This window comes from Prosopis cineraria, unplaced genomic scaffold (genome assembly GCF_029017545.1).
Source record: "Prosopis cineraria cultivar Desert tree isolate PC_DT_omini unplaced genomic scaffold, ASM2901754v1 PC6, whole genome shotgun sequence".
Taxonomy (NCBI): Eukaryota; Viridiplantae; Streptophyta; class Magnoliopsida; order Fabales; family Fabaceae; genus Prosopis; species Prosopis cineraria.
In genome coordinates this window covers 42,447,099-42,469,919 of record NW_026555337.1, presented here as the reverse complement: position 1 = coordinate 42,469,919, position 22,821 = coordinate 42,447,099, and the positions used below count along the sequence as shown (strand labels likewise).

Below are 22,821 nucleotides of genomic sequence, written 5' to 3'. Positions count from 1 at the left end.
GTCAATGGAGTTTATGATTGTAGTCATTGGAGTAATTAGTTGTCATCTATGGAATAAAACACAAGTCATAGAGGAAAATGGTTCACTAGTCAATAGAGCATACTATTATTGTCAATGGAGTTTATAGTTATAGTCATTGGAGTAATTAGTTGTATCCATGGAATAAAACACAAGTCATAAAAGAAAATGGTTCACTAGTCAATAGAGCATATTGTTGTTGTCAATGGAGTTTATGGTTATAGTCATTGGAGTAATTAGTTGTCATTCATGGAATAAATAGTTTTTGTCAATAGAGCATACGGTTGTGGTCAATAAAGAAAGAAGCTGTCGTCAATAGAGAAATTCATACATATTTAAAATTATAGATTTTTAAGCACAGTTGAGAATTCTGCCATCAACACACCAACATCTTGATAAGGAAAACCATGATCTGGGGGTTCAATGAGTTAATTATCCAATAAAGCATCATTTTGGGAGTTCAATGAGTTAGTTATACACTTTGAAATTTGCATGTCATCTGTGAATAAGAAAAAAGCTTTTTTGAATATATCTGAAAGCTCAACATTTATAAAATATAGAGCTAATGTTTAGGACATACTTGGAAAAAACATTTATGAAAGCTAAAATTATAGTTTTGATAGAAACCATGGATTTGAGAGCTCAAAATCTATAAAGTACAAAATTATAGTTTTGACAGTTCAAAACTTTTGATTCTTTGACAGCTTCTATGATCTGTCAAGGCCATGTATTTGGTTTCAGCAAATATACTGCACTAGCCTCACGTGATTGCCAAACATAACAAAGAACAACATATAGATAGAAGCTAGCTAGGCAAAGTGTGTATGATAAAATGAAATCTTACACTTAGGATGTGGCATACAGGACTTCATTCTTAGAGTTTAGACCCTCATTTTGTTGTATTAAATCTAGTATTCCTCGTCTAACCTATCTTCTTCTCATCATTATGTAGTGTTGGATTATTGAGCTTAAATACCTTTTCTATTCCTACGGCTCATTACAAGAATTAATTTAGATGATTTCAAAGCATTGTTGATCATGGTGATGTTTTCAAATCAAATATACATTATGGAGGCAATCAGATTTCCAACAGACAAAAGTCCCAAATCCATACAAATGACATATCAAAGATAGGGTTTAGCTAATAAAAATTTACCTTAGGGCCGAAACTAGTTGAATACTCAAACTCAAAGGCCAAATGGAGGCAATGTGACTTAGAGAAGGGTGGTCGTCAATGAACATTGGGAGAGGCGAGAAAGGCAAACAGAGATCCTGTCTGCCATGGGGTTGAGCTTTCAGTGGGTTACCTTAGGGGCCAAAACTAGTTGAATACTCAAACTCAAAGGCTAAATGGAGGCAATGTGACTCAGAGAAGGGTGGTCGTCAATGAACTTTGGGAGAGGCGAGTAGAGATCTCGTCTACCGAGGGTTTGAGCTTTTAGTGGGTTAGTGGGAATCACTATCACAGTTAAGCTATTGACTAACAAAGCAGGACACACAAGACGAATGAAATGTAACAATGAGAACGGTGATTGATGATTAACTGTGGAAGACGTGAGAATGAGGAACAGAGAAACTGTTCGCCCTGGGTTCGTGCTTTCATGGGTTAGTGGGAAATAAAGTAATTTTTGAGTATTTCAAATAATGGGCAAACTGGTAATTTCATTTTCAAACTTATTCACTCTTAGTTCCCTAGGGACCTGGCAGCTATTTCTTGAATTCATGAGACCTCAGCGTATTTTAAATGCTTCCATCGGACCTTATATTGATTTTCCTATATTTAAATGCCTTTATTTGTGAATACAAAAATTAGTATTATGAAGCAATATTAGGAGACTTAAAAGAAGAAATATTTTATTTAGATATATTTTATAGAAAATTACCACCTTTAATATCAGAAATAATAAAAGATGATTATTATAAAACGTATAAATTAACATCATTGGTAGAAGAAATAATAGATGATATAAAAAAAAGGACCAATAAATGTCTTAAATAAAGTAGATATAATGAGAAGAAGAGATCAGAGAATTCTGAATCTCATATTACAATAAAAGACTTGGAATTATAAACCAAGAAAATTTTTTAAAAGAAAAGAAAAAAAGAATAAATTATAATAAAAGATCTAAAAAATGTAAATATTATAATTGTGGAGAATTAGGACATATATCACTAAATTGTCCAAAAAAATAAGACAATTATAAAAATATTAGAACAAGCTTATAAAGAAGATTTAAAACTCATAGGATATGATGAAGAATTATTTGAAATAGAAAATGAATTAGAAAAATATGATATAGAAATTTATAAATTAAAAATAATGAGTGAAACTAAAACAGAAAATATTGAAACAGATGAAAATTGTTATATATATATGATAAATAGAATAGAAGATGAACCCGAGAGTAATAATCAAAATGAATATGAAGATTATGAAGAAGTTATAAGTACAGAAGAAGGAATGGTTCAAAAAAGAATGACTTTTAATCAAAAAAGATATGAAAAAAATAAGAGATATAAAATTAAATCTAAAACCTGAAGAATTAAAAAATAAAAGTTTTATGAATAAAGTAAGAAAGCTTATAAAATCTTTTCACTTAATTACAAAATTTTTTAATTGAAGATAAAAACTAACCCTAATGATTACAAGAGACAAACCTACTTTTAACTTAATTACAAAAGATAAAGTAATAATTACAAAAGACAAAATTACTTTGGACTATTTTTCTTTTTGTCTTCCACTTTGTCTGCCATCTTCTTTTGTCTTCATAATAGGCTAGCTACTTTTGTCTTGTTAGCTACTTTTCTACTATCTTTTCATTGTCTTTACATGTCGGTAGGGTTAATCTAGAATATTCATATTGGCAGAAGGGTCTTTATAGTCTTTCTTAAATTGTCTTCTTTCTTCACAATATTTGCACTTATGATTTACATATTCTGAGAGTACTTAACATATTTTCTTTTTATTCCCTTCATATTTTCCATTTGATTATTTTTTATTCTTTCATACCATTGGCTAAAGTTCCTTGAGTTTCTGCTATTTTTTCCTACTGAGTAGATACAAGTAGTAGGCCCCATGAAATATGTCCACTGGGCTTTATCAGCAATTATTGTCCTGTTTAGTTCTCGATAAATAATGTTGAATTCTTGAGCTTTGATTATTGAGATTTTATGCTGGAGTCTTCATTATTAATAATGCCCTCTTCTTCTTCTTCTTTATACTCAAAAGGTCTTCTTATTGTGCCAAATTTAATCAGATTAATTGGAAGATAAAATTTATCTGGAGTTATTTCCACTATTATTGAGTAACACCGAATGTAAACTCGATATTATATTACAATTTCAAAATAATATTTGGTAGCTTCTTGGACTGGAGTTGGGAGTTTGGATATTTTTGACATATCATTAGATGGATATAAAGAGTGTATAAGGCTATAATTAAAGAGAGTCTTTACAAGTTTTGGGTTTGTTCTTGGATATACAATAACTTTGTTGAAGGAATAATAAGAAAGATATTTGATATTGTTAGTTCTTGGAAGGAGAAAATGATTGGTTTTATTGATAAGAAGTTTAAGGAAATTATGCTGGTTTATAATTTTAAAGGAAGGTGAGGTTACTAGACTTGAACTTCTTCTCCTAGAAGAGGTAGAAGTAGAAGGACTATTTTGAGGTGTTCTTATTTATATTTGGACTTGAGCTTCTTAGGCTTTTTTGACTATTTTTGTAAAAGGAGTTATTGAGCCATATCTAGATGGGCTATGAGGTTGGAATTGGATTTTTGATGTTTGGGTTAAAACATTAACTATTTGTCTTTTGTATAGATAATGGACCTTTTAATTTTTATTCTAAGAAATCTACTTTACTTGTTAAAATATTCACCTCATTTGTGAGATGAGCTACTGTTCCAGATAGATTTTGAATAATTGTATTTAGTTGCCTACTAATCAAGGCAATATTTGTTTCGAGAATATTAACCTTCATGATTACTTGGTCTAGTGGATCATTTCTTTGAATTCTTTAGGTGAACTACCACCACTACTTGTCATCATACTTGAATTTGGTTCCATCTGGATAAATAATCAGTAATAAGATTATTTTATTATTTAATATATTCAATTTCATAATCATAATAGGACATATCAAATTACCATTAATTAACATTTTATTACATAATTGAGTTATTTTTATTCCTTTATTTAACCAGTATTTTACTTGAGTGTTATTAGTTCTTATAATAAACCTAGTATTAACTATAAATAATTTAAATTTTTATACAACTTTTACTATTGCCAAAAATTCTTTCCAATTAGAGTGATATCTAGTTTGAGATTTATTAAATTTCTCACTTGCATATCTAGTTATTACTTCTTATTTCTCATTGATATGATATAAAATTGCTCTCCAATAATTTTCACTTGCATCTATATAGATAATCCAAATTACATCATTATTTATTGGAATGGTTAATTTAGGTAAATCTAGACATAATCTTTTCATTTGATTTATTATTTTTTCTTTTTTATCTTATATCCATATTGTTTTTTTCTCCTACTAATTTACTTACTTTAGCTGTTAGTTTAGATAAATTAGGAATATAATTTCTAGCCTGATTTACTAATCCTAAAAATGATTAAAGTTTTTTTTATCTTTTATTTCATCAAATTTCAAAATCTTTTTACTAATATATTATTATAATTCAATTTCATTATTTGTTATATATTGACTTAAAAATATTATTCTTTCTTTTCTTAACTTAGCTTTTTTAGGAGATATATTTAATTCTTATCTTCTATTAAAGTTATAAATTTCTCTAAGTGCATTTCATGTTCTTCTTTATCTTTAAAAAATATTAAAATATCATCTATATATATAACAGCAAAATCTTTTATTGGTAATTATAATTTTATTTTTGAATTTGGTATTTGTCTATTTTTATATTGTGCTAATGGTGTTGGTATAAATTTATTATTTTTAGGTATATTAAAAGTTACTTCAAAAAGTATATTATTACAACTATATGTTTTATTAAATTCAATTTGATAATTTTGTTTTTTTTTTCATATGGTTCCATCGTTCTTTCATCTTGTCTTTCTTTTGATATTCTACTAGACCCTACATTTATATTATTATAAGCACCACTTTCTAGATTTGGGGGGTTAAAGTTTTGAGGCATTCCATAAGGTTGTTCATAATTTACTTATTGAAAATTTTGCATATTTATGAAGGCTTCATTATAATTATTATTTATCAAGTGTTCATATTCTTCTTTTAATTCCTTAAGTTTTTCTTTTTCTTCAATTTCCATTAATTCTCCTAATTGTAGTGAGTCATTTTGTTCTAATTCACTTTCTTCTTTTTCAATGCTTAATTCCTCTATTGTTTTAGCCATATTTATATTCATTTTTTGTTGGTTTTTATTTTTACTTATTCTTTTTATAGGTTTATAATTATAATTTCCTAACATAATTTTTGCAGCTCTATTAAAATCTATTTCCTCTTCTTCTGTTAATTCACATTCTTCTCTTGTTTCTATTTTCTTATTTTTTGCATAATTTGTTCCATTCTTATTATCATGTATTTCTAATTCAAGTTTTTCAATTTGTTTATATATTGTCCATATGTTTTTATTTATTATTTCTTGCCCTTTCTTTAGTTTTTATGTTTCTATTCTGTTTGTTTTATATTTACATGCATATCTTGATTTCTTATTTTTTCTTCAGATATATTATCTTTAACTATTATTATCATGCTTATTTGTGACCATCCATCTTCTAATCTAGTTTTAGGATTTAGTCCTAAAGCATCCATTATTCTATAAGTATTATATTTCATTAAACTTTGTAACTAGAGTTTGAATGCCAGCTCTATATAAAGCCTTGTAACTCTAAAGGCAAGACACACCTGACAATGCCATTGCCTCTCGTAATCTGAGATTCAAAATTCTTTAATATCTTTCTTACCATTAATAAAATTATTTGTTCAATTATTTTAATCTTTGCAAGTATTGAAGATTAATTTCAGGTATGGCTGAGTAATTTCTTTTTAGGGATTAAGGAGGATTATTATCTGAGTAATTTCTTAATATTTGAAATATATATATATATATATATATTCATATGTGTGTGTGTGTGTATAAATATGTATACGATATATAAAATCAAATATAATATATCTATATATATTCGAAATGTGTGTGTGTGTATTCGTGTGTGTGTATACATAATATAATATGTACATGTGATATATATTATATTATATTATATTATATTGTGTAAATTTAATAACTAACATGATACGAGAGAATATCATATCAGTTTTATAGTTTGAATTTATAAGATAAATTCAAATTAGATATGATATTATAAATTTTATTTATGAGATGAATTTAATCTACTATTTTCGTTGGCCCATTAAATGAAAGCAAAAAGCTAGCCTATAAATAAGATAGAAAAGGGATGTGCTCTAGGAGTTTAAGAGAGTTAGAACAGTTCTGGCAGCTAAACACTTTGAGAGCCACGAAACACTGTAAAGAAAAAAATAAATTAATGTTCAAAGATGAATAAATGTTGGGAGTACTAGCATACTGTTCGAGTTGAAGAGTTATTCGTGTGGATATCGGTAGAGGGAGCAGATCTATGTTGTCAGCTCTTAAGATCCAAACTCTTGAAGAAAACACACGTGAAGCATAAAAAGATAACTCTTCTTCCTACATTGACTTAAACGATTTCATTCGGTCCACATTAAGATAGGAAATTTAAAATATTTAATCTTTCGCTATACCTTCCCATCCAACACATATGACATCAAATAGAGTTGAAAGCAAAAATATTAGTTATTAAACAAAATGTGATTATTATAGGCGCTTGAATCACCTCAATTGGAAGTTGGAGCAAAATCATACGCGTTGAAATTTTAGCTTGATGTGCTATTATGACAACATTTCTATCAAGTAATATTGTCATGATAAATTGCACATTGATTATGGCAGACACGCACTATCTTATATGTTGCGGCATATATGCATTATGATGTGGTAGATTGTGCCAGAATTGGTGTTTTGACTTTTTTTAACCCATTTAACTTAGACTTTTAAGATGTTTAAACTTATTTTTATCTTAATTGGATTTTATATGATATTAAGATCCCAATTTGAAATGATTTGTATATAATAATATTACTTTGAAAACTTTTCGGCCATAGTAGATTTTCTAATCAAGGTTTGGTTCATTTCTACTATGGTTGACTTTCAATTAACTATGGTTAATTTTTTCTACCATGGCAAATGTAACACTTGCCCCGAGTGTTATCCAAAAATCACACAATTCAAATAAACTAAGTGTGGTTAAGGAATTAATCCTAAAACCAACTTAGGAAACAAACCATTTAAAGCCTTTAAAAAAAATTTATAGGTTCTACCTATAGCACGCGGAAGCAAGCTTGACGAAAGTGAAATAAAAATTGCTGTCATGACAGCCCTCTTGGGCCAACTTTCGGGAGGCACCGTTTCGTCATTTGACCTCCGATCGAAGTGATTTTAAAGCTCACACGTCACATTCAAAGGGTACTATAAGTATACCAAATTTCAAAAAGATCCAACGATTGGATTGAAAATTAGACATGTTAAAAAATTGGTTATTTTTGCTGTCATGACAGCACTTCCGGACCAACTTCTGGAGTGCACCATTTCATCATCTGATCTCCAATTGGAGTGATTCCAAAGCCTACATGTCACTTTTAAAGAATACTATTAGCATACTAAATTTTGAAAAGATTCAATGGACGGATTGAATTTTATATAGGTTACAACATCAACACTGTAGCTGTCATGACAGCAATTTAATGCTATCATGACAGCACCTCCAGACCAAATTCCGAAGTGCGTCGTTTCTCCGTCCGAATCCGATCGACGTGATTCCAAAGCCCACATGAAGCTTATAAAAGGTTTTACTTGTGACCCAAATTTTAGAGAAATCCAACGGTCAGATTAAGATTTGGACACCTAGATGCAAAAGTGCAGCTTTTTGGTAAAAACCATTTTCAAAATTGTCCAAATCTCATCCTAATGGTCACAAACCTGTGGGAACACTTTGGACACGTCAAATAAGATTAAAAACACCTGATAGAACATTTAAATGATGGAAAACCTCTATACATTAAAATTTGACCACCTGGGTGCCATTTTCCAAAATGGACCCTAGACCCCCAAAATGCACAAATCATACAAGAGTGGTCACAAATCAATCCAAATACCATGTATTTATATAAATACATGTGCTAAACATTTTCACTTGGCTCAGAGCTCCTTATGGGGCCCACACACCCACTCTCTCTATCCAAGATGTATGTTTGCCCATAGCACACCATTTGCAATGCAACCACTTTGCATTTGCTTATAAAATCACATATATATCAAAATAAAGATCTGCTTGTAATAGAAACTTGGTCTACTAAGTAAATCCATCAAAACCACACACCATAACCAAGTTTCCTAGCCACAAGTCTGCAAACAGACAAAAATTCATACACAAGCACACAATCCACACATATTCACACACACATACATAATCATATCCTACTGGCACCTTAATCTTAAATACATTACAATATATTTGCTCAAAAGAAAGGGGTTGCAGTTCTTTACAAATCACAAGCAAACCCCTAGCTTTGCTCCTTTCCCCGTCCACCACTGGATCCTTCACCTGGACCTAGAATATTGAAAAGAAAGGGGTGAGACAACCACAGTCTCAGTAACAGTGAAATCTACATTGATTTTTACAAAGTAAGCCATAATCAAATAAACGAATAATAAATTCAACATAGTATATAATTTAGCCATTTAAAATGCATGAATACATGACCTAGGTCGGTATAGCCTTTCATGACCAATAGAATGCCCCCTGGTACTCTTTAACTCGTAGGTAAACCTTATACCTACTTGTACCTCCACAGGCACAAAACATAATCTAAGGCATGATCTAATCCACCGAACCTCCTATGCCCCTTCGACGTGAATCCTAAGCAGTTAAAGCTAACTCTCTCCTAGAGCCAGCCCAACTTACTTTCCATGTGAGGGCTACCTTGGCCTAGGCACTCAACCTCACACTTCATATGTCGGATTCCCTCCCCCACTGAGAGGTGTCGAACACTCAATACACTAACCACTTTAGTGCACTAAGCCCACAATATGTAAGACAACACTGAGTACTGACAGTGTGCCATAGAATATCAAAAATCCACAACTTCTCATTAGTGAACTCCCACCGAGATCATGCCTTTTACTCTTGTCTACCTTTTCTGAGTATTGACCATTCAACACTCTAAAGTAGTATAATATTTATAAATCTCATTTCCATAAAAACATTGTTATTAAACAATTAGAAAACATATTTGCACTATAATTAAAGTAGTACCCCATAACCCCTTATAAAGCACATTTAATCTTTTAAAACATGTAATGCATGATAACTAGTAATATTTATTCAAAAATAGCTAAAACAAAGTAATAAAAAATATAAATTTCCCTGTTGCCTCAACCCTTTGGTACCAAAAGGGCTCCCCTTGTACAAAATAGGGCTCGGCTTGTTCCTTACTTCTCAATAAGTTCCACCAACAATTTTCTACAACATATAAGTGATCCACATCACTTATCATGACAAATAGCATCAATGAAGACTATAACTCATACCACACAATTTGGGTCTATGAGCCGTAATCCATCCCAATGGTCCATATATTTAACCAACCATTCACATAGTATCACTTAACCACCAAAACCATTTATTAGCCATCACTAGGCTAAATTTCTAATTTACATAAAATTTTTAATCAATTAAAAAACCTTTACTTAGTGCCACCAACTTTTACCATTAGCCTTTATAATAAAAACCAAACCTTAATTTAAATCTTATTGGGCTCAAATAGCAAAATTATAACTAAATCAATAAGCTTAAACCATTTAAGAGCAAAAACCTAATTTCTCAAGATTTATTTTGTGCCTAAAACACCTCTTTTCATCCAATTATCCACTCAAAATATTAGATCACTATATAGAAACTCAAAACATGCTCCCTAGGATCCAAAGAAACAAAAGCTTACAAGAATAAAGCCTTTGGAATCAAAATCTAAAAATCTCCTCTTACAAAAATTGAAGAAAATCAAGAGAAAGAGAAGAGGATTGAAGTAGGGAGTTTACCTATCGTGTAGCCGAGCTCGCAACGGTCGTAAAGACTCCTAGATTCAAGCCTAACTCCCTCCCTTTCTCTTCTCTTCTTCCTCTCTCTCTCTCTCTCTCTGCGTTTTGTTCTTCTTTCCTTTCTCTACGTTTCTGCGTCTCTTTTCCCTTATAAAAGCTGATCTAAAAGTTTGGGGAAAATTACAAGAAATGGCCCAACATTTTTTATTATTGCACAAAAGCCCGGGTTAACTTTGGTAATTTTTTTCATAGTTAAAAATCAAATAAAACTAAACTTTTGCTTAGAAAAATTCAAACTCTGGACCTCTATCAAATTATTCTAAATTTTAATTTAATTATAGATATTTTATTTTATTTTATTTTTATAAATCCGAGTCTTAAAATTTTGGGATGTTACAGCAAACCTCTTTAAAGACTAGAGTAGTTTTAATTTCCATCATAGGGTAAATTATTATGGTTAAGTATGGTGTCTAAAAGGAGTATTACATTAACTACCTTAAACCTCCATTTAACCACAAACCCTAACCTTAAATCCTCTAAATTGCACATTTCCTAAATTTATATAGATTAAATACTTAATCTAACTTTATAAACACGCTTAATACATGACCAAACATAATTATATCTTATCTATAACTAGATGTTTTTTGAACCAATTTTCTACCCTAATTTCTTATTCAAGTCCCCCAAAAATCAATCTACACCAATTCATACTTCACTAAGTCTTCTATTGAATTTCTTGGATATTACATTATTCATCATGTGGTTGAAATACTCAAAGCTTTCTAATTATGATATATAACCTGACCAAAGATTATAAAGTTCATGATCAAATCAATGAGTTCCATCTCCATGACACACATACTAGAAAGGTGTCACATGTCTCTTGAGTTTACCCATTCCCAACAAAGAAAAGGATAATATCAAGGGTCATAATAGTAAGCCAACCAATTAACTTCTTTATGATGGCATACCATGTGGAATAAAGAACTTAAATTCCATTAACCTTAAGACTTATGGATTTCGCTTGTTAACACGACAATCAAAGCCAGTCTACATAAATTATAAGAATTCTTTATGAATACCAAGCTAAATCAATCAATTCCACTAATCATAAGAACTTAAATTCTCCAAACTCTCTTGTATTTCCATTTACACACCACCCATGCTTATTTATAGTATATCTTTGTTCAATTGAACCTTTGGTAACAAGTAAATATTCCTAAATTGTAAGGTCTCCCTTATAATCTCCATTTAGCTCTGAAATCAAAGTAATCAAGGAACTAATCTCAAAAGGATTATCAAGTTGTAAGTTTTATAAGTAAGGTCTTAAGTTTTTAAAATTTTAAACACTTCAATACCTTTATCAATTCAAAAATGAGAGTAGAAAGTGTATGCAGAAGCATGGGATCTTAAACAAGTCAAAGCATTTGCAACAAAGTTGAAAACTAAAAATAATATAGTAGAATGTTTGCCTTTGTGACATGCGCTGTGGCATGTTTGCCTTTGTAACATGCGCTGTGGCATGTTTACCTTTGTGCCAAGTTTTTATATACACTGCGGCAAATTTGCCTTCATACCATGTGTCACAATATAGGCACCATACGTTATGATGCATTACACATTTTTTAAAGCATTATTGTTCTCACATGATAGCAACTTGGGCGGACTTCCAATGTGCCTAATTTCTCCATCAAAAATCCAATTAAGGCAATCCAGGTGTCTACATAGAGCTTTCTCTTAACTCTAACTAATGGTACTAGCTTCATAATCAAATTATTTCTCAATTAAAATTTGGACACTTATTTCTCAACTTACTCCTTTTTACATTTCAAACACAATTTGGGTGTCTTAATTTCATTCCAAGTGCCAAAAGCTAAAAAATATAACCTGGATCATATTCAACAGACTGTAACAAACCTATGCAATACACTGCATCATAAATTTAACACATCAAACACATTTTTAATGCTCAACCCCTTAATCACAAAAATAGAAGGGGGAGCCTCAATTTCCTAATCATTATAATCATTCCACAATAATCACATTTTTCTCACTCCTTACTTGCACTAGTATTTTGGCCTTGTCTTAAATTTCACAATTAATACTGATACATCCTAGGGCTTAAAATATACAATTTAATTCAACAATCTAATAGTGAAAGTAAACTAATGACATGTACTTTTCTAGTTGGCAATGTCATGCAAATTATACACATAATAATCAAAATGAAAGTGAGGCCTACAAATAGGATAGTAATCTTATGCCTCGGACTGTTTCCCTCGAGCTTAACCTAATGAGCCAACTCTTATAATATTGAAGAGAGAGAGGTGAGTACAGCCACTCAGTAACTAAAGTTTATCTAACTTATCATAATACATGTCAATCAATTTAAATGCAAGGGGCAATCTAACATTTCACATATCATCCGCATTCAAATTTCATTTTCATGAGTTACAATAGCATTTTCTCAAATTCACAATTTTTATTTTCACAAATGGAAATATAAATTTCACAATTATGACATTAAACTCATTATCACATTTTCTCAAATAGGGGACACAATATAGACAATCATGTGCTCTTTATCACAATATACATGATCACATTTCCCTTATATTCTCCTTATGTCTTCGACAAAAAACTGTAGGTTATTACACATTAGGATCGTCCATATAATCAGACTACCCTAACCATTCATGCATGAAAAGCTACCTGGCCAAGGTTGCTTAACTCACCTGTGAGTCACGGGTTTTTACCAAATCTTATATTGTAGAGTGTCATTTTCTCTAAACTAGCTTTCTTATTGAACAAGTAGAAACTAAAGTAAGTTTAAGTCTCTTATTACACAATGGAATAGTCCCTCATTGAATAAGCAGGAAGATAAGAGTAATAATATCTAGGAAAACTATTGAGCTCTAATGGTAGCTTTACCATAAGGATTTTAAACTCACTACTCCTCTTCTTAAGCGAACTCCTGCCTCTTATGATCATGCAATGCATAAAATACAATATTCCTTAGCATGCAAAATATTCAATTTACATGCATGCTCAGCATTATCATTGTACCCACATCATATTTGATTATCATATAGCACATAACAATAAATCATTGAACTCCACTTATAAACATTCATTGGAATCCATATTTCACACATTCATTAAACTCCACATTTCACACATTCATTGAACTCCCCTTTTTCACACATTCATTGAACTTCACACAATTTTACATGCCACAATTGCATTTCAAATAATTTCTCACACTTCAATTATATTGTATAGATCAATAAATTAATTAACACACAAAAACACAAGAGAGATTTTCCTCATTTACCTTAAGCTTTGAGAGGTTAAGGGTTTACCCCTCAAATACACACTTCTAAAGCTAATCCAAGCTTGAATGGTGCCAAGTTATAAGTACTCTATATTGGTTTACATCAACAATTTGTCAATAACCTCCTTAGGATAATTTCCAACATCTAATTCAACATTTTAACACTTTAAAAATTCAATCTCCTCATATACAAAGGTACCTATGGAGTTTATTATCTTCCTTTAACTCAAATTAACTTTATTAAACTCCTAACTAGCCATTAATGGCTTCATATTGCTCCAACCACCTCATTTATGGTAGAATTTCAGGTATTTATTACCCCGTAGCTACCAAAACTCACATTGCCATAAATTTTAGGTTTAAATAGTCTAAATAACTCCTATTAACTTTATTTAAATTAATGGGTTCAGATCCATAGTCTTTATGGACCAAAAATTATCTCTTCTAACAAACCTTAACTTCCAACTCAAGAAAATGCAAGAGAAAGAGAGGGAAAGAGCTTAGGAACCTTGCCTTTATTAAATAGTGGCTTAGCTTGTTCTTAACTCTTCAACTTTAGAAGCCCTAGCAGAGGAAATCCCAAGCGCTTCACTTTTCTCCTTCTCCTTCTCTTCCTTTCAGTCTATTTTCATGTTCTTATTTCTACAAAAGCATGATCATGCACCATGGCATATGGTACAGAGAAGCCTTTCTCACTTTCTAGTGGCTCATGCATTGTGGCATTCCATATTACACACTGAGAAGCCTTTCTTACTTTTTGACATTCGGTTGGCTTAATTTTGCTCTAGACTCAATCCTAGGACAGAAATCATAACCCATAATATCCATTAGCTTTTTATAATCACACACCACATTAATTTACTTAATCATAATAAAAATTGAACTTCCATTTAATCATAATAAAAAAAGGAAAAAAAGTAAATATAAATTCCATTTAATCATAATAAAAAACAAAGAAATTAAACTTCCACATAGTATAAGCAATTGTTTTAAGATAAACAAATTTAAAAAATGCAAACTTGAAGTTAAAAATTATATATAAATACCTAAATCATTTTAAATTTATGAAATCAAAGAAAAAATAGAAAAAATAATGTGGAAAATTACCCATAGAACCACTTAAAGCAATGTGAATAGTAGAGGAAATAGAGACCCACTAAATAATGGAAGAGGAAGAAGATGGTAGAACCTATAGAGAAATAGTGTTTGAAGAAAACCCTCCCATAATGGAAGAAGGAACGAAAGAAAATGGAGATAAGAAGGACATATGGAACAAAACCCACATAACCAGAGACTTATCCAACTCTAAACGGCAAACGCAAACCCATGAATGATGAATAGTGATCATCAATGGTGAATGTTGCAAAGTGATAGCAGAAATGGTGGAAGGGGTAAGCATTTTGATGGTTTATAGGAGAGTAAGTATGAGCAATTTTCTAAGAAGGAAAGAAGATATTGTTCAACAAAGGGGAGTCTATTTGCTAGATTTAGTTTTTAATAATCGACATTATTCCTGCCTTTCCACATTGGTTTTTAAAATTTATTTTTTATTTTGAATGTAGTCCATGTTTGCTTTGTTGATAATCAACATGGAATATCTTGTTTATGTCGGCTATTTCAACTATAAAAAAGTCTCTCCATATTTACATTCATGCCACTACCTTTTTTTACTATGGTTTTCTTAATAAATCGTCATTAATTAGGGACAAAAAAAGTGTATTTTTTTAGTAATGGGAATGTTGATTATCAATAGAAACAACACAATCAGCATGAGGAAAACCTTGTGAGGTTAGTTGATTATTAGGTCTTATATATAGAGTTAAATCTATAGTACCTTTGAGATCCCAAAATCCTCTTTATTGCTTACCAATGTTAATCAATAGGATTTTTGAGAAATTGTCTTAATATGTTGATTGCAAATAAATTATTTGGTCTTGTGTTAACTAAGTATTGAAGTTCCCTAATAGCTTTCTTATAAATCAAAGGGTCTTGTAGAGGCATTCCTTCATTAATAGATAAAGCTTTGTTAATCACCATAAGTGTAGGAATAGGGGAATAATGAATCATTCCAAACCTTTTAGTATATCAAGATGTATTTTTCCTACTTGAGATATAGTTTAGTAGAATCCCTATAGGATTTAATACCTAAAAAGTGATGCAACTGACCCAAGTCTTTCAAGGGAAACATATAATTAAGTCTTTTGATGAATGTAGATAACATATGCACATTATTCCCAATCATAATGATGCCATCCACATATATAAGCATAGATAACACATGTTTTTAAATTTTAAAGAAACATATATAAGTATCACATTTAAAGTTTTTGCATTCTAGCTAAATAGAGTATTTCTCACCCTATCAAACCATGCTTGGGGTGTTTGGTTCAAGCCATATATTGCCTTATGAAATAGAAAACATGATCAGGAAACTTTTTATCTATGAACCCTTCTAATTGTTTCATATAAACTCTCTCTTGTAAGTATCCATTCAAGAAACATTATTGATATCTAATTGCCTAATGTGTCGCCCAAAGCAAAACAACAACATTCAAGATAAATCTTAAGGTGGTAGACTTTAACACAAGACTAAAAGTCTCATCATAGTCAATTTCAGGACTTTATTACAAGCCCTTTACAAATTAATCTTGCCTTAGCTTTGAGAAATGAGCTATCAATATTAAATTTGGTTTTAAAAATCCATTTACAGTCAATTAACTTCTCATTTCCAATAAAGGGAACTAACACCCATGTATGATTTCTATCTAATTCATTAAAGTAATCAATATGGCCTTTCTCCATAAATCAGACCTTACAGTAGTTTGCACACTACTAGGTTCTTCAAACTCATTTATACAATGAGTGGTAAGGCCAACAAAAGGTATTTTTAGTTTGTATATACCTACCTTACTTCTTGTTACTATTTAGTATTGATTCTATGGTGGTTGAAGTATTTCTCTAGTACTCTCATGTTTTGAATTTTGTTGACTAGCAACATTTTCATCTTTATTTGACAATTCCTCAATTCTATAGTGACTATGATTAGAGAATGAGACATAGATGGTGATAAAAACAACTTTTTTAGTTGATTTTTAGCGCCATGTTCACCAAATGATGGGAGCTAAGAGATTGAACTTAGTTGAGTGGAGACAAACGGTTGCAAAAAGATAGTAGATTGAACTTTACTGACATGTTCTACTCTTTTGTTGATAAAATTGGTTGAGAAAGGAAAATCACTCTTATTAAACTCCACTTGCCTAAATAAATAAATTCTTACTATTGAATTCAAACATGTATAACCTTTTTGAGTATTATAATCCACAAATGCACACTTGGTAGTTTTAAATTGCAACTTGTGTTGATTATAAGCTCTCAAATATGGGTAACATGCTAAACTAAATACCTTAAACTTCTCATAATCTAGTTGTTTCTTGAACAATCTAAAATGAGGTGAATCTTCACCTAAGGTAGTGTTAGGTAGAACATTCATCAACTAAATGGCCATGTGAAATGCCTCCCACTAATAGTGCAGAGGCATGTAAGCTCAAGCAAGTAAGTTGATACTAGTTTCAACTACTTATCTATGCTTCTTCTTAGCTTTGCCATTTTTTAGGATGTGAGTGGATAAGAATACCTAAATTAAATTCTAAATTCTATAAGATTTTTTTTTAAAATCATGTACTCAACATTGCAATCACTCCAAACAACTTTAATTTTCCTGTCAAATAGCCTTTCAACATTTTGCTTAAATTGAATAAATATATTTAGTGCTCAACAGCTTTTAAGGCAAACTTCCAATGCACCTTATTTCTTCATTCGACATTCAATTGAGGTGATCTAAATGTCTACAAAAAGCTTTCTCTGAGTTCTAGCCAATGGCACTGGTTTCATGTTTAAATCATTTTTCAATCAAAAGTTAGACACATATTTTCAAAGTTATTGCTTTTTTTTTATCGTTGACACAAAACTTGGGTGTCTAATATTCAATTCAAGTGCTAGAAGCTCATACAAACCCTTAAATCACACTTAATGGACTATAAAAGACTTGTGCAATATACCATGACCATTTAATTCTACCAATAACACATTTTAATTGCTCAATCTCTTGATCACAAAAACATAAAGGGGAGCCAAATCACTATGATAATCATGATTCTGCTTTACAATTATCCACAACGTATAAATTATAATTACATTAGTATTTTAGCCCTATCTAAACATCAAAATTTAATGTACAAATAACGTAGGCCTAAAATACACTAATTAAATTCAAAACAGCAATTAATGCAAGTAATCAAAATAATGCGCTCTTGGTTGGCAAATTATCTATCAAAATACATATAATTAATCTATAAGAGGCCTACAATTATGATTTACTCAAATCCTATCTCTCAGGTCATTTCCCCCGATCTTGATTCAATGAGCTAGCCTCTATATTATTGAAGAGAGGGATGAGCACAATCACTTAATAACCAATGTTAATCTAGCCTACACAAATACGTTTCAATCAATTATAAAGATGCAAATGGAAATTACACTACTTTCACAAGTTTATTTGCTTTTTTAAAAAGATTGTCACGACCACAATACTAACAACTATATGGCTAGGTATTAATATATATTGAGGTTTACATCAATTATAAGCATCAAAACACATATGGGGAATCACGTACAATACTAACAACCATGTGCCCCTATCAAATTATAACAAATCATAATAATAGCAACCATAGGGTCATATAATTATATGCATGATCAATTCCATCCTTATACCCTAAAATCGGTGGCTATTTAATGGGCTATATCCATGAGCTTAGACTACCCAAGACTTTTATTCGTGAGGAGCTACTTGGCCAAAGCTATTACACTCACTTGTGAGTCACGATTTGTCCTAATACTAATAACTATGGGGTGTCGTACCCTTAATCTAGCCTTCTTGTGAATCAGCTACCTCCTAATTCTAGTGATTAGTAACCTGACTAGCTTTTGATTCCAATGATAAGTAAACAATACCACATAGATTCTATTTTACTTCTTTCCCTAGGTGAACTCCTACCATAAATGATCATGCCATGCACAAATATTCAACACGTAATATGCATATTCATATTAATCAATAAGTTGCAAATCACAGACATCCTTTTCATTATAACAAGCTTAACATGTTTTCCCAACATAATCATGTTCACCCAATATCTTAATTCACAATTTTCATCTTGTATACTTACTTAACAATATAATACACTCACACCCATCGATATACCATTTTTCATTAGTTCAAACACATTCTTACATATATCACATAAAATTTGTTACTTTGCCACAATTTGCATCAAAATTTTGTTTACAAATATTACATGATTATCAGCCAAGTATTTCAACAATAATCAACCAAATAAGCAAATACATAACTAAATTTCTCTCAGTTACCTTAAATCTTTAAGAAGTTAAAAGTTTACCATTCAATAACCAACACTTTTAAATTTCTTATGAAGCTAAAATAGTGTCGAGGAGTGATTAATCTATAATTAATCACATCAATCATCATTAATATCCTCATTAGGATAATTTCTACTATTTACTTAACATTTTATCACTATCACAACTTCCAACCCCTCATCTTCAAACTTACCTATTAGGTTATTTAGCTACCTTTAACTCAGATTAGCTTTATTGGACCATTAAACCATTGTTCATGGCTATCAAACACTTACACAAACCCTTATTAATGTCCATTTTTTGGGTATTTATTACCCTTCAACTATTAAAATTCATGAAGCCATTAATACTAGGTTTGAATATATAAATACTCCTATAACCCCATTTAGATCAATGGGTTTGGACTTATGGCCATTATGGATTGAGAATCATCATATTAACTCAAACCCTAACTCTAAACTAGAGAAAATGGAAGAGGAAGAGAGGATAAGAGCTTAGGAATCTTACCTTTAGTTCTTAATGTCTCAAAAATACTCCAAAACCTCCAACTTCACAAGCCCTAGTAGTACAAATCTTTAGCTTTTTGCTTACTTTGTTTCTTCCTCCTATTTTCAAATTTTAAAAAAAGTCTTAAAATTGTAAAAATTTGACCATGCATCTCGGCACATGACACAAAGGGGCTAATTCTTTATAAATTGCCACATATGCGCTACGACGAAGGTAGTACACACTGCGACATGTGGCACAAACCCAAACTCTTCTAATTTCTCCCTTTTTAAGATCTAGGTGACCTGACTTCTCTTTAGACCTAAATCTAGGACTAAAACCATAACTTAAAACATTGGTTATACTTCTCTGACCACACACCACATTAATTTACTAAATTACCCTAATTTATCTTAGTTAATCAAGGTTAAATTCTAAGATGTTACACTTATGCAATTACAACATAGAATGTTAACCCTTAAGTTAAACACCTAAAGCATATAATTAACTACTCAAACCTTCGATTAAGGTGATCCAAGTATCCACATAGAGATAAATAAAAAAGATATATCAAATGACCATAGTTTAACTCCATTCTAATACTAAACAAGAATCCTAAAACACTAGGTGTTAAAACAAGCTTTTATAATATAAGCACCACAAACAAGTGTCTCCTTTCTCAAGCCATTATTATTTACCACTTACAAGCATATACAAATTCATGCATTATTACACTAACATTAATATATCATTAGCTAGACGTAAAGATCATTAATCGCATAAACAAATTTACAAAGTTGGCCTTCCCTAAAAACATAAGGCCAAACAACCTAAAAATGCCTAAGTTTACACATAGAGCTGCATAAAAATGATTAATAACCTATTACAATTGAAATCCTATCTTAATGTTGACAAATATATGCTTCATTATAACATAAAGTAACTAGAGATATTACAACACAATTCCTAGTGCTTGGCCTTGGAGGCTTCCCCTTTTCCCTTCGCTTTGTCATCTCTTGGAAAATTTAGCAAATAGGTATATGATTAAATAATCTTAGTAAGCAAGCAATTTAATTACAACATATAAAAGTTTGACATATATAGAATCAAGCATAAGTATCATACAAGGCAATCTATACATTATCACAATGCCACATTATGCCATAAGTCATATGATCAATGCAACCATCTTATACTACTCCTTGTATCATTTAACTGAATCCATGGGCTACTAATTCATACTAGTCTAACCTGTATGACTGGGCTAGCCTTGCTATCTAATTATGAGGAGTTATTTGGCTAAAGGTTTTCCACACTAACTCTTGAATCATAAATTTCTCCTACTTGAATTTTAAGATGTCATAAATGCTTAACCTATATCATCCACGTAAGATTGGGTGATACTAAGCAACATGCCTAACCCATGCCATTCTTAAAGTTTAATGGCAATACTAAGCCCATATAATAAATTACCAGGCCAACCATTATGCACAAACTTAGTGGAGGCTATACCATATGAATTTTTTCAATAATACTCTCTATTACTCTAAGGTGAACTCCTACCTATCATGATTATGCAAGTTCATTAAATTCATGCCAACATGTTCTTGATTCTCAACATCTCATGCAATCTCATATATATGGAATGCCAATTTATATAACTTAAGGACTTAGATACATTTCATTGTAACAATCATTATGCCTAATCATAAAATCAATATCTCACGAGAACATAATTATTACATAAGCACTTCAACTGATGAAACCAAGTGACTCATACAACCACCAAACGTAACTTTATTACTAAGAGTCAATTTTCAATACTCACATATCAACTAATAACGTATATGCACAAGCTCATGATTCTAACATCATACTATGCCATCAATAACAATATAATATTTCATAAGCAAGAACAATCATATGCTAAAATAAATGTTCGATTACCTCAACTCTTAGGTTTACCACCCTAAGAGTAAACTTTGGATTTCCCAAGGGATCTTTCCATTAAACAAGCTTAAAAACAATCACTCTACAATCAATAATCCTAAAACAACATTAATTAAATAATCATCATTCATTAATGCTTAATCATAATTAAGGCCTAATACCCTCATTAGGCACGATTAATCACAAGTAGCTCAAAAACTCACTTCCATTACCTTATTAACTTCTAATAAGCTTAATAGACATTGATAGTTAATTCCATTAACTTAAACTTGATTATTTAATGTTAAGGTTAACTCTAAACCCCTCATTAATTTCATTTAATGCTATCAAACACTAAGATTAGGCATAAGATACTTAAATAACCCTTATTTGACTTCAATAAAGTAATTAAAATGGCTGTAACAAGCTCTAATTTCGAACAACACTTACTCCCTAAAACCAAATTAGAAAAGAGATGCTTTAGAGGTAGAAAAGGAAGAAAGTAAGCTTACCTAATGATTTGGAAACTTTAAATAACTCCTAAAAGCCTCCATAATGAAACCCTAGCAAAGCTTTATCCTTCCTCTCAGTTCCTTACTAAAAAACCCTCTTTATCTGTATTCACGAACTGTAAACCCAAAATGAGTAGCTTCACTTGAACCCATTATTTTAGGCCTTAGATGGCCCAATAGCTCCCAAAGCCATATTCCAAACCTTTTATAGACCAAAAGGCCATCCAAACTCTAAATTAACTTCTAATTACAACAGTTAACTAATTAAACCTCTTAATTAATTAATCTAACCTTTTTTATTAAAATTTAGAATGTTACATGTTTCATTAATGAGAGATCAAAGTAATAATGATGGGTTTAAGCCTAGCCCCAATGCTACATAACTTGTATTAAGCTAGTAAAATTAGTTGACAGTGTTGGTTAAGCTTAGTGAAGGTTAAAAAAGTTAATGGAAGTTAGAAATGGAGTTATTTATAGCCAATACTATAGTGAGGGTATTAAAATTTGTTAATAAATACTGATTATTTGTTAATGATCTTCATTCGTTAATATGTAGATTGCTATTCTTAGAGCTTATAAGGTTGTTAGAAAGCTCCCTTAGAAATCTAAATTGTACTCTTGGGGTTGTAGCCCAAAGGTTAAGGTAACTGGAATTTAATTTGTCTATATGATTGTGTTTTAAAATTTATAAGTTGTTAAGTTTATGGCATGAGATATAAGGCATTGAGCTAAGCATGATCATTTGTATTAATTTATAAGTTGTTGTGGCAAGTTGTGTTAAATGATTATATACCTAATGACTTGACAAGCTTGAATTTGAAAACATAATGAGTTTAGTAGCTTACATTATGCTTGATAAAATAACTTGTTGACACAATGATTTAATTTAATTTAAAATAGCAATGCGT

At 30.7% G+C, this 22,821-nt stretch overlaps 1 protein-coding gene across 1 annotated transcript in view; it reads right to left on the bottom strand.

Moving 5' to 3' along the window:
* Positions 1–22,821, bottom strand: part of LOC129314191 (pentatricopeptide repeat-containing protein At1g30610, chloroplastic-like) — a 45,970-nt gene that overhangs the window by 3,642 nt on the left and 19,507 nt on the right. The window lies entirely within an intron of this gene.